The sequence below is a fragment of the Pan paniscus genome, chromosome 18 (genome assembly GCF_029289425.2).
Source record: "Pan paniscus chromosome 18, NHGRI_mPanPan1-v2.0_pri, whole genome shotgun sequence".
Lineage (NCBI taxonomy): Eukaryota > Metazoa > Chordata > Mammalia > Primates > Hominidae > Pan > Pan paniscus.
This window is the reverse complement of record NC_073267.2, coordinates 61119650-61133302: the sequence shown is the minus strand read 5'-3', so window position 1 is coordinate 61133302 and position 13653 is coordinate 61119650.

Below are 13653 nucleotides of genomic sequence, written 5' to 3'. Positions count from 1 at the left end.
AAGGTCTCCAGCCCAGGCTGGAGTGCAGTGACACAATCATGAGCTCAAGGAACCTTTCCACATCAGCCTCCCAAGTAGCTGGGAGGGACCACAGGCACGTGCCCCACCACACTGGGGTAATTTCAAAAGTTTGATGCTGACTGATCCCTGCAGTTAGACTTGGGTTGTGCCAGAGTCAACCCAATTATTGTCCATTGGACTTTGGTGACATTTTGGAACCTCTCCCATCCTCCACATTTCCATCTGTAAAACAGGATTTTAATAATAATATTTTAGATGACAAAGATGGGTGAGGGTAAAAATTGATCCCGAATGTCAGAGCCAAGACTAGCATTTGTGAGCTAAGGGAGGTGCTCCCTCACAGGGCCAAGCAAGTACAGGGGCAGCCCCCAAGCGTGGGTGCCCGTGACATTCTGGGTGTCCCAAGAGCCTTCCTTGACTCATCCTGCTGCATGTGGAACCACTGACATACACCTGGCACACAGACATTTTATTACCAAACCAACCTAGGGTCACTCGTCTGGCACAGTAAAGCCAAATATTCACACTGAGGTTTGCAGCAGGAGAAAGGAGGGCATTTACTTGCAGGGCACCAAGCGAGGAGAATCAGGCAGCTCATGCTTAAGACCCAGGTCCCTCTCATCCCTTTGCAATGACTTGCAGGCAAAGGTTTCTAAAGGCAGGCAGGCAGAGGTTACAGGCAGTCTTAAGTCAATACATGAAGGGTCTACATTGATTTGGCCTAAAAAGGGGGAACACCTTAAACAGGGGCCCACAGGTCATGGGTGCATTCAGAGATTTTCTGATTTGTAATTGGTTAAGGAGGCAAAGAGTTGTCTAAACATTTGGAATCAGCAGAAAAAGCATGTTAGCTCCAGGTCGTGGGCATGACCTCCTCCAGACTCCCCAGGAAGAAATTTAGAACAAAAATCAGAGGTTAGAGCTCTGTCCTCAGTTCCCTCTTATCTGAAGTCTATGTGCCAGCAGATCCATTTAGTGAGTGTCTGGGTTTCTGACAAACAACACAGGGACATATGCTAAGATGTAATCTTTAGTTTTTATAGGGGAACTAAACATCCAGTGACTTCAGCTTCCTTGGCTATTGTTTCCAGGCACTACCACCTTTTTGCTTACTAAATTGCTCATTGAGTTCCCAGGGCTAGGTAGGTGCTGGGAATTTACCTTGAAGGAACTCAAGGTTTTCCTTTGTTTTAACGCTTGGGAGGGGAGAACCGACAGGGTCTAAAAGGATTTCCTTCTCCATCTCAATTTCTTAGTCCCTGGTGACTTGCCAGCTTTGACACTCACTCTCCTGGACTAGACTCAGACTATAAAGTCTCAACCATGATGCCACCCCAGGAAGCCTCAGATGCTGAGCTTCCCACATTCCGGCTCCCAGCTCCCTGATCTTCCTGGAAGAGATTGGGGTTGGCCTTTCTGGAGTAAAGTCTCAAATGCCGCCAAGCCTCACACTTGAGGCCAGCTCTCCACACATCAGGCACCCTCTTAAACATCTGTCTGTGGTGTGATTTATTCTATTTTAAAATGAGGTTTTCAAACAACTCACTATCTTAATTTTAGCAGTTCAGCTCCTTTGTATGCTAACAATACCAAACATGCAAATGAGCTACCACTTTGCTTTCTAGCAAAAATGTTTCTGTGCAAACACTTGATTTTATAACGCACTTTGCAGCTTTCTCCTATAATTAGTTGTTAAATCTATATTTGACTTTGTCTAAATGGTTGCATTGCAAGGCTGTTTTTCTTGCCTCTCACTTTTGCTAGTTCATTGTACCCCTACCCATGTGTCTGCTTGAAGAGGGAGGGGTATGATTTCCTGACTACAATTTAGACACAAGACAAAAACCAGGAAACGGGGCTGAAGTCGACCTCCAGTTATGCTCAGAGGCCCAAAGGCTGCAGGTTGGGTTCAGGTTTACTCCACTCATCTCCTTTAATCAGCAGACTAGCTGAAGAACAGTCAGTGTATTCCTCCTACCATGAGGCCGAAGCAAGTCACATGGCCATGCTCAGTATCAGCAGAATGGGAAAGTATATTGCTCCTAGGGCAGTGAGAATAGGGAAAATAGTGAATATTTTTGAATAACAATGGGATCTGTCATAGGAAACAAAAGACTCATGGAGGATAATCTTAGAATGAGAAGGGGTCATTCATTTATGCAGTAAATGTTTACTGAGGGCTTACTTTACACTGATCACTGAAGGTGTATTAGTAATATAAGAGTTTAAACAAAAGAAGAAATAAACCCATATTTTCTTGTGCTTATAGTCTAGAGTAAAGAAGTCCTTAAAGTAAATGGGCATCCTGCAGTAATGCACACCTGTAGTCCCAGCTACTAGGGAAGCTGAGGTGGGAGAATCACTTGAGCCCAGGAGTTTGAGTCCAGCCTGGGCAATATGGTGAGGATTCATCTTCATTTAAAAAAAAAAAAATTCACTGAGACCAGCTCCAACTTCAGGCCTGCTAATCTCTTATAGATTGTGGGGCCTGCAGAATATTTCCATTTTGGAGCCCTTATCAAGTCAAAGAATGCACAGTCATGACCACATCTTAGGCATAAAAATAATGTTTATTTAGAATAAGAAAAGAAATTATGGCAATACTAATATTAAAAAGCTGACAATATTAATAAACTGCAATATCCAGAAAAATAAAATAATTTTTTAATTAATTAACTGCTTATCTCTACAGTGATTTTTTTCTACGATTTTGGCTGTCACACTCTTTGCTTCTTCCTATGATGATGGCTTTGTAATATTTCCTAAAGAAAGAAGAGAAAGATAATTTAGCCTTTCCTCTAGTAGAGTTGATCAAAAGTCATAAAAATATGATACTTGGGATGCATAAAACATGCAATTTCACAGATAGATGTACTCACCGAAGGATACAGATTTGCATCCTTCACACACAATATTTCTGATAAATTATATTTCATGGATTCTCACAAAAATTATGGTGGGTTTATAATTATAGAGTCAAAAAATGCTACTTTACTGAGTATATTCTGACAGGAAAGAACTTCTATTTTGACTAAGAGTCAATGTGAACAGAAATTTCTGCTTATAATTGCGCATATCTGATTAACATAGAATTTTTCATAGCTTCGCTTCTGTCCTTCTATCTCTCATACTTCTTTTTTCTCTTCTGCCCCTCAAATTCTGAAGCCAAGTACCCCAGGACACATTCCTGTTCATACACAGTCTCTGTACTCACTCCTTCATATCATTATGCAGATGAGTTGGCCATGTGGGTAGGGGGAGTGTTCTTGAAGCCACACTTACACAGAGGCAACTAGCAACAACTTACTGTCCGTAGACATTATGAGACAGGTAACTATGTTACCCGTGGAGTTACCCGTGGAAGGTCTTGACTGCAAGGTGTCCAGGTTCTTGGAGTTTTGAACAAAGAATTGGACAAAATGCACAAAGCAAGGAAAGAACAAAACAACAAAAGCAGAGATTTATCGAAAACTAAAGTATGCTCCACAAGGTGGGAGCAGGCTTGAACAAACGCTCAGGAGCCCTGGTTACAGAATTTTCTGGGGTTTAAAGGTTTCCCATTGGTTACTTGGCGTACACCTTATGTAAATGAAGTGGTGGCCCATGATCAGCCTGATTGGTTGCAGAAAGAGATCAATCAGAGGCTGAAGTGAAGTTACAAAGTTAAACCCTATGTGAATGTCTGATTAGTTGTGGAAAGAGACCAATCAGAGGTTGAAGTGAAGTTACAAGGCTATAAACTTATGCATATAAAGATCTGGCCAGAGATAAGTCTGATGGTTACTTAGACTTTAGATTAGAGGTACTTTCCATTTTTCATCTGTGACACAGAAAAAGTGGAGAAGGTTGCAAACGGAGTAGCCTCTGGTCCTTTTGCTACTTTTGCATGCAAAGTTGGAGTTTTCCTCTTTACTCAGTTGTAGGAAGTCAGCGTGAATTGGCCTTAGGTTCTCTGCCTCCAGACCCTACTCTACTGCCTCAACTATACCTTACTAAATATAAGTTACTAAATACAAGTCAACTATATCTTACTAAATACTAGTTAAATGTACCCCCAACTCAGTGTTCCTTTGATCAGTTTCTAAAAAATGTCCATGGCCACTCAATACATGCAGAGTATATTGGAGACAAAGCCAGGGTGGAAAAAGACAAGCCTTAACCTACTGAAGTTCAAATATCTAATTTTGCAAGTTTTTTACAGAAACATGAGACTATGTGAATTCACTGCTAGGGTTCATCTCTGGGCCTGATGAGGGGCCTAATAAGAAAATAAGAGGCCCTGAGAACCAAGCTCCATTAACTTAATGAAGCATCTGAATCTGCCTGGGCTACCCTGACTCAGACTTTCATCTTAAAGCTTCATGCTCAAGCTGGTATGGCTCTTTGAGGAACTCGTAAGAGTTCTGTGGTTCCCAGTATACCCGTAGGGTGCGTACTGGGAACCACAAAAAGGGAGTGTCCAGAGCCTTCTTTGCCTTTATGGATTATTTCATGAGCTGCTTGATATGTCCTAAATCTTATCCTCTCCCTCTCTTTCTCTGTCTCCATTTCTAATCTACTGATCTTAAAATTTATTCTTCTTTTCTGGCTTCAATTTATCCTCTAGATTGACTCCATAGACCATAAGATCCCTGAATAAAGCCTGTCCTCGCTTTCCCCAGCCCCAGGACCCTCTTCTTAGAGAACTTTCCAGACACTTTAGGAAGCTCTTCCTAGATGAAACATGAAAGATGTTTATACATATGAAAAAATGCTCAAGCTAACTCACTGGCAATCAGGAAAATGCAGACTGGAAGTCACAGTGAGTTATTATCTTGGTCTCATAATATTGGCAAAATTTAAAAAATCAATAGTTTTATGAGCTGACACCATTTCTGGCAAATAGTTATCATTATACAATAAGAGGGGACGCCTTACTTGGACTGGCTGTCAAAATTTGTAATGCACATACCCACTGATCCATGTACATTTCAGAACAGGTTTTACAGAAATATACTCAAGTTTACTCAAAGATATATTACGAGAATTTTTATTGTAGAATTAGAATAATGAAAAAGTTGAGACAACATGAATTTCTATCAATAGAAAACAAGTTGAACAAATTATGTTTCATCCATTCTACAGAAGAACTTGCAACTATTTAAAATACTGAGTGAGGTATGTTCTAGCTTAGAAATATTCCCAAGACCTATTCATATGTGAGAAAATCAAGTCAAAACACAATATGTGTGGTGTGGTCTTATTTTTCATGAATGAAGAGACCTTGAGCAAATCAAATGACCTCTTGGGATCTCAGTCTCCTCATTTTTGGAGAATTCCTCCAACTTTCCAGATGATGGAGAATTAAAGGTGATAATGGAGTCAAAAGAATTCTATACACTGTAAGGTTCTATCTAATTCCACCATTTAAAATATATCAAATGAGAGGGAAAAATCTTGAAAGCCAAAATTATTGGCTTTGTATAGGATACCCCTTAAACATTGGAAGTTTCCTACTGTCTCTTAAAGATTTCTTAGGAAATACATTGCTTTGCTTTCTGTTGGAGCTAGCTGTCACATAGCATGGGTAAGTTAAAGCATATCTAGCAAATGTCTGGTGCAAAGTAAGCACTCACATAATACTTCTGGAATGAAGGACTAAATTGCTGAATAGAATGAAAGTCAAGCAGACTGTGTTAGTAGAAGACATGGTGCTAGTCTTGGAGGCTTTGTTAATGCCAGAATTCCACTAACGACTCCAAACTGAGGTTCACCTTGATGGAATATTGCAGTGCTATTTACATGATCATCAGGATCAAATATGAAGTGAAAAGAACAAACAACTAAAATAGAATGTACACTATGATTACGATTATGCATAAATAAAATACTTTTAAGAGATGAGCCCTGGAAGGCAAACACAATATTGAGAAGAGTTGGTTTATTTAGCCTGGTGATATTGTGGATAACTTTTTTTTATTCTAGGGCTGTTATAACATTTCAGGCCATAGACCTTTTGCTTACTTAAATCTCTCTTAAAGTTGAGTATCTTTCCATTGTAAGAGACATAGGATCTCACAACAGAAAATTAGGAAACTAGAGAAGAACTGAAAGGATAAATTAATGCACTCCTAGAGCTATCACCAGTCAACAATTGCTATTAATAGGCTGTGTCTTTTGTTGGAGTCTTCCTACATTTTTTATTTTACATTTTAGGGGGAGGTATTTTACATCTTTGAGTTTTATACCTATCATTTAGATCTTCTTTTTCTCCACTCAGGAGTAAAACGTCATAAAGAAGAGCTTGTGTTTGGAGTTATGGAGTTTGAGTTCAGTTGCTTGCCAGTTCCCACAGCCTGGGCCAAGAACTTTCTCTCTCTGAGTCTCAGGTTTCTCATTTGTTAAATGACCATATTCTTAGTACCTGTGTCATAAATAAGTTATTGCATGTAAACTGCAAACTCAATTCCAGACATACAGTAGGCACTCTAGAAGTGTGATTTTGGAATGAAGAATAAATGAATCAAGTAGAGGAAATTGACCTGGTCGAGATCAGGGAAGGCTTCTTGGAAGAAGTGCCATTTGATCTGGGATTTAAAGGTTACGGAGGTGTTTGCCAAGCTGAGAAGGGGACCAGGTACTGGGGGAGGTTGGGAGAGAAGAAGGATCATTCAGATCAAGGGAATAGCATCTGCCATAACTCAAATGGATAATCAGAGGCAGAAGGGAAGCAAAAGAAGGTCAGTGAGAAAAGAGGCTAGGAACAAGGGGGAGTGTGGTGCAGAGAGTCCAGGGAAGTCAGCGAAGACAAGATGGTGCAGGGCTCTAAGTCCATCACAAGGAGGCTGGGCTTTGTCCTAGAGAGCAATGGGGAAGCCATCAGAAGGTTTTAAGGAGGGAAATGCCTGGTCAGACTTCTATATTTAGAAGAGTGCTCTCCCTGCAGTGTGGGGCATGGATTGGGGAGTGAGGGCAAACTAGAATTTGGGAGACCTCATAAGAGGCTGTCTCCCTGTTCCTGGCAAGGAATGGTCAGAGCTTGACCTAGTTGGACCTTTAGCCATAAGTTTTCCCACACAAGTAAGCAAACACCAAGACCGCTTTTGTGACTGGTTGTTGCCTGGCTCTTAGTTACCAATGCATCTAAAAATGCACCTTGCTTGGCCAACTTTGCAGCCTACTGTTTAGAATCTGCAGGTGTCCAGTGAGCTGGAATGAAAGAGTAAGGATGCATAATTTGGCCTGGCCTGAAAAAGGTACAGAAAGTGCTACCATTGATAGAGGAGAAGGCTGCCCTCCAGACCTGCAGCAAGCACCCTAGGTTTATATTCCAGACCACCAGCCACTGTAATTATACATTCGCAGGCCTCAGCAAGGCATGGTATAGATGCTCGCAGCCAGGGTCCCTGTTATAAAGGCTCTGGTCTTGGTTGGTTATTAACTATACAGTACGAAGCCTCATAAACACCTTTTTACATGTACAGTGCAACCTTTCAATACAACAATCAAATGCTTTTCAACAAATTACAGTCTCCTGGAAAAGAGACCCCTTGATTACTTCCCAGAAAGAGGTGGAGGGAAACTTTAGGCAGAACTTGTTCGAAGCCTGATATTTAGAACTGTGTTTGTTTTGGGCTGGAAATGCTAGCCTAGAGTTCAGACCTTGAACAGCTCTAGGGAAATCAATGCCAATTAATCCAAATCTTACCAGAGGAAAAATCAAGCCACAGATATAATTTAACCAACCAGTTCTACTTTACAGATGAGCAAAATGAGCTTAGAGAGGGGCAGCCCCTTCTAAGGTCACCTGGGAACTCCGAGGTGGAATGTGGGGACTAGCTGCCTAAATCCTCCTTAGGCAGACAGTGGTGTTCAGATCCTGCCTTGGGTCCACTTTATTTGTTCAGAGTTTGTCATCTTGTAATAAAAATGTTGACTCCTCATCCACAATACCATTTCCTTTTCATCATACTTTCTCTGATGTTCCCAATCAAGCAAACTCTTTCTCCTCTTCTAGAAATAGCTCTTTAGATTTCATAGACTAGTAAAATTTGCAGACCTAGGGTTGTGAACTTTTTATTTTGCCAAGTAAAGACATTGAAAAAACAACAAGCAAAAGAGACAACTACCCAATAATGTGCGCAATTTGTGATCACCAGCTTTCACACAGAGAAAACACATTATCATCTAAGGAGAAGAAAATAAAAGAGGAAGAGAAGGAGAGAGAAAAGGAAAGATAGAAATTATATGGGCCATAATGGTGGTGGTTACATGAGCGTATACATTTGTCAAAAAATCATTGCTGTTCATTAGAAGGTGTGCATTTTGACAAAACAAAAAACAAGGCAAGATATGAAGAATGAAAAGTCCCATATCCTAATCAGGCATATCTTTCTTGAACCCAAGAGCTGCGTCTGCATTTGGAACTATGCAGAAGGACACAGAAGGATGGATGCATAGACAATCCCCTAATGTCACTTTCCTTTAGCTCCTTCCCTATCCACGTCCATCCAGGAAAATGCTGACCAGAGCATGTGTCTACTCAGTATCTCTGATGGAAATCCACCAGGACACAGCCAGGAAATCCCTCTGCCTTTGAAATTGCCAGGAGCCCTTAGGGAAAGAGCACAATTGTTCCAGGCTTTAGTGTCTTCTTTTGCTCATTGAGAAGGTCATCACCCTCCAGGGATGAATGTGGGAATCTCAACAGCATGTCTTGAGAGTTTGGGCTCTTACAAAGTCAAGGGGAGCTAAATAAATCCATCCAGACTTGTTTTCTTAGTTCCAGCCCTTACTCTTTTGCTTATAAAACATGACGCTTAGAGGAAACTGAGAGAATGCTGACTTAGGGATCAGAAAGATCTGGGTATGAATTCTGGCTTGGATAGTTAACTAGCTGTGTGACATGGGGCAAGTAACTTCACCCTGATGAGCCTCTACTTCCTCTGCTGTAAAAAAAGGGGTCACAATATCGACCTTACAGAGGTGTTGTGAGGATGGAACAAGATAACATATGGAGGGTTGCCAGCTCAATGTCTTCCAAATAGTAGGTTTTGAATAAACGTATAGATATTATGATCACTTCGCCCAGACAGTTCCTTGTGTTTCCTAGAAGCTAGCAGAAATTGGAGCGCTTTTACAAGTAGGATGCTTGCAGATTCAGTCTTCTTGACTTTAAAGCAGTGAGAATAAAATGAGGTGATTTATTTTATGTGGAATGCTTATCTCCATGCTTGGCATACAGTAGGAACTTACTAAATGAGAGCCACAACTGCACTAATGGGAAGCTCAGCCCCATTAGTGGCTGAGCTTTTGCCCAAATGTGGCTGGCCATAGGGTAGTCACTAATTGTACCATTTTTTAAATCAGGCAATGCATATTTTCCTGAAATTTTTAAAAGGCTTAAATGGAAATGACTGGACCCCTAAATGCCAAAACAGGTTATGAAATTGGAATTCTGTTTTTTTCCGTTTTCTACTATTAGGGGGCAGGAACTTTAGTCTTCTTAGTTGCAGCTGCTCTCTCCATGCCAGGAATACTGTGGAGCACATAACAGGTGCTCCATAAATATTAGTTGAATGAATGAATGAGTTTGCTAATAAAAGAATGAATGACAGCAAGGTGTCTGGGGCCTTTCAAGTTCTTTACTCAACCAAATATGACTACTTACAAATGTGATGCTAAGGCAGGAAGGCTGATATAAACATTTTAAAGAGATTCTCAAGTGAATGGCTGCAGTTGGAAATCCAAGCTCAGGAGTGCTTTTCCTGGAGCTCAAGTCCTTCTGACTTGGGTTTGGGTTGGATCAGGCAGACTGAGAGAAAGGACGCTATGTCTCTGTAATCCCCCAGAGTCCTTCACACATTAGATGTTCCAGAATCAATGTCTCCCAAATTACTCAAAAAAGGTTACCACCTGGTTAACTGCCCCTCTCCCTCAAACTAGAATGTGAAATTAAAACTCACGATGATTTGCAAAAAAAAAAAAAAAAAAAAAAAAAAAAAAAGGCTTGTGACATTGCATGAAACCAAACCCAAGCCAACCGTCAACAAAAATCAAAATCAAAACTAGCAAACATTTCTGGCTTTCCAGGACTCTTATTCATGCTTGGGTTTTAAAACCCCACAAGACAACAGGAGTACTCTAATTGGAGCCTGGGAGGAGGCACAGAGTGGCCAGTTGCTAGTAAAACTGAAAGCATTTATTTATTATTTAATTTGTTTGCCCAGGAGACTTTGCTCCTGATGGAACATCTGGCTTTCATTGTAGACCAACTTTTACCTAATTGTACAGCTGGGGAGATTAAGGCACAAAGGGTCACAGGCCGAGCCCAGCCAGGACCCAGCCCCCCTACGAGGGCTTTGCTCCTCGCTTCAGGGTAGAGACCACACTCCTCGCCTCTGGTCCTCCAGTGGAGACCTATAAATAAGAAAGGAATTACTCTTTCAAGTCCTCACTCACTCTCCTTCTGATTCTCATTAATGGCAGGGTTGGGGGCTGAGGACGAGGAGGGAGCTGGAAGAGGCAGGAGGAAGGGCAGCAACCACAGTGGTTCCAGACCATAGGTGGGTAGAGGGGGTGCGGTAAAGCACAGATCGAAGCTGGTCTTCCAAGGGTCCTTTGTCAAATCCCGGCTCTTCTGCCTCAAAGTGGCTGGCACAGAACAGGCAGAGTCCATTTTCCAGCTGCTAGGGGAACAAAGGAAGATTTCAACTGCAGCATCAGGATGCTGGAATGGAAAATGAATAACTTCCTACCTGGACTGGCAGCTACCACCAGTGAAATGTTCTTCATTGAACTTGAATCTCATTTTTACTAGTTCCAGTGTGAGCTTGGGCAAGTTGTTTAACTTCTCTGAGGCTCACTCAATTCCCTGATATCGTGGAATTGTTGGGAGATAATTTATGTAAAGTACCTAGTATAAATAGCTGATGTTTAGTAAGCACTTTTTAAAAAAAGCTAGCAATAACCAGTCTTTAAAAATTGCTCATGAAATCATCCGCTATTGTACATTCATTTATACAAATGCTTTCCCCTTCAGGGTTATCTGGAGAACATCATGCAATGAACAAGGATTGAATGGGAACTAGAGTGCTTGTTTGGGCCTCAAACCCTGCTAACTGCCAGGGAACTGAGGAAGTGGTGGCACAGGACCTTGAAGATATGTGATAACAATCAAGAAACTTAAAATCTATCTTGTGTGACAAGTGCACCTGAGCAAAGTTCAAGTGTTAGTTCGGGACTCTATCACCTGATATAGCCAAAGGGGAGACCACTTAAGTCAGACTCAGAATCAACGAGGTCTAGAATTGTCAGGGAACACTTCAGAGAAGTGGGACTAGATCTGGGTTTTGAAGGATGGGTAGGAGTAAGAAAGACAGAGTGAACCCGGTAGAGTGTTCCAGGAGACAGCGTAAATGGTGGCACAGTTTGGGTGAGCTTGGGCCAGAGATGAAGGTGAGTAGTGAGAATACCAATCTGGATAGAGAAATGACAGGCAGATAGGGGTGCAGAGGGCAGCGTGCTGTATTCTGGGAGGCCTTGAGGGTCAGGCATAGGTACTGTGTGCCTCCTGGGCTATGGACAATCTAGGCTATTGTGCTAGGGAAGACCATGATATGCGGGTACTGGAGGAAGCTCACATGCATAGACAACATGGACGGGACTAAAAAAGACTAAAAACTGATACTGTCTTAGAATTTTCTGGACTTCCTGCCTCACCAAGGCTCAGTCTAGCCTTCCCAACCCATAAATGTATAACATTTCTCTCTTTGGTGGGCCCAAAATCATGTTTTATTTCCCTGAATTTCGTGTACACCCTACTGTCCTTGGTCAGGGAACATACACCGCAGTGTATCTGTCCTGGTATCTTAGCATTTCAGCCAGGAGTAACCCAGCTTCGATGCAGCTCAAGCCTGCTATGAAAGTCCAAGTTGTTGGTTAGCCAAGACTTTCAGAAAAATAAGGAGGTAAAGTAAGAAAAATTAGACTGGAAACCACATGCCCCATTTAGCCATTGTTTAGATTGCAGACCTGAAAAAAGCAAAATGAGACTAGGCCTGATACAGAAACATTCATGCTGAGTCTTAGGAGAGAATAGGGATGCAGAGGAGACCGTAGCGTTAGGTGGCTGTCATTCTTATGGTATTGCAATGACTTTATACTTCTTGCCCTGGTGGTTCCTGGGGTGGTGGCATTAAAAACACACTTTAGAGAGAGCAGATGTCAATAAGAATCCTTACTCTACCACTTCTAGTTGTGTGATCCCTGGGCAGATCACTGAACTTTTTGTCCCTCTTCTTCCTTGTCTATAAGAGGACAACTTTATGTTTCAAGGATCAAATAATGTCGTGAGTGCTAAAGCACCTTGAAAAGGGATTTCTAAATATATGGCGAGCACCTACTATAGGTTGAGCACTGTGCAAGGTGGTAGGAATGAGTGGGGTTGAATTCAAATAATTATAACGTAGCTCACAGCACATTTCTCAAAGTGCACTCTATAGAGAATGAAGAGATGTTGCCTGAATACACATGCCCCATTGTCATGTAATGTATGATGTGCTGCAAAACTAGAATTCTTCACTGCAAGACTTCTCAAAACATGTAATATGCTAATGTGCATTGGGCTATGAGCAATGGGATGCTTGAGTTAGAGCTATTGATCTTTCAACAGCAAGAGCAGTCCTCTTCTGTTTGCTAGTAAGCCTCAATTTATTTCACCTCAGTAACACTTATCTCAAGAAACATCCAAATATTTCAAATAAAAATAAATTTTAATTCAATTTAATTTAGTAAAGAGAAAGACGTATGCTTCTTTTTATCAAATCATGGTTTTGAGTATTTATTTGATAAGCAATGAGTATGCTGAAAATGGCACTCTATGACTTGATGATATAGGGGAAATCTTCTGTGTGGGTCTTTCCTGGTTTTTATTTCCCAATTGTGTCTTAACCCTGCCTTCAACTTGTGTAAACTGACCACTCTCACCAGAAACAGTCAACAGAGTTGCCAGCAATATTATTGGGCCATCTTGACAAGGACAAGTTAGCCATCAAAGGGATCACACAAAGTGGTTCTTCTTTTCAATAAGTTAGGCTACATAAAAGAGGGGTTTGCTGCCAAGTTCAGTTCCTGTGTCCCAGTAGCTTGATATAATTTGTCACAAATCTACCTGGTTCCTACTTGTTCTTACGTAAATGCCTTTTTTTTTTTAAAGAAACAGGGTCTTGCTCTGTTGCCCAGGCTGGAGTGCAGTGGCGCAATCACAGTTCACTGAAGCCTTGAACTCCTGGACTCAAATGATCCTCCTGTCTCAGCCTCCCAAGTAGCTGGGACTACAGTCATGTGCCACCACACTGGGCTATTTTTTAAATATTTTTGTAGAGATGGAGTCTCACTATATTTTCCAGGCTGGTCTTGAACTCCTGGACTCAAGTGATTCTCCCACCTTGGCCTTCTAAAGTGTTGGGATTACAGACGTGAGCCACCACACCTGGCCTTTCTACTTAAATGTCTGAGAGAAATATCAGCATATCAAAGTGGCCAAGGTTGGAAGTCAGGACGGTCTGGCTGTGACATCTGTCACCCCATTGATCACTAGGCTTTATTTGGATGATCTGGCTGGCTAGGCGTGTGTCCCTTCCCTCTCTTACC